The following is a 592-nucleotide window of genomic DNA, read 5'->3' on the forward strand; positions in this document are numbered from 1 at the left end:
ATTTCCCCACATAATCTTTTTTATTATAATTGTTTTAAAAAATTATGAATTTTTTTTATAAATCCATGACAACGCACAAGCATGCCATAAACTCACGATAATGCACGAGCATGACAACTAGTGATTTATATAGAACATGTGCCCAGGGTGGAGGTTTAGGGGTCAAATTAAAAAAAAATTGTTAAAAAGGGGAAAAAGTTAAAATTTACTAAATTTAGAGCAAAAAAATAAGGCCGTTTGTTTCACGAAAAGTGATTTCATGTAAATAACTTTCCAAACTTTCTTATACTTATTTGTTATTAGAAAAAATGATCATCTGAAAATACTTTTCAATCAAAGAAAAATTTGACCTGATTTTCAGGAAAAAAATTTTCTTTTTATTTTAGATGAAAAATATTTTTTAAAAGTTGTAAAAAATTTAGAAATGTTATATTATTTACTAATCATATCAAATTTAATTCTCAAAATTTTGATTGCTATATATATACACTTTCTGGAAGTTGTGAAGAATTTAGAAATGTTATATTATTTACTGATTATATCAAATTTGGTTCTCAAACTTTTGATTGTTATATATATTTTGTTTTGAATA

The sequence above is a fragment of the Populus euphratica genome, unplaced genomic scaffold (assembly GCF_000495115.2).
Source record: "Populus euphratica unplaced genomic scaffold, PopEup_1.0 scaffold20.1, whole genome shotgun sequence".
In the NCBI taxonomy this organism is placed as follows: domain Eukaryota; kingdom Viridiplantae; phylum Streptophyta; class Magnoliopsida; order Malpighiales; family Salicaceae; genus Populus; species Populus euphratica.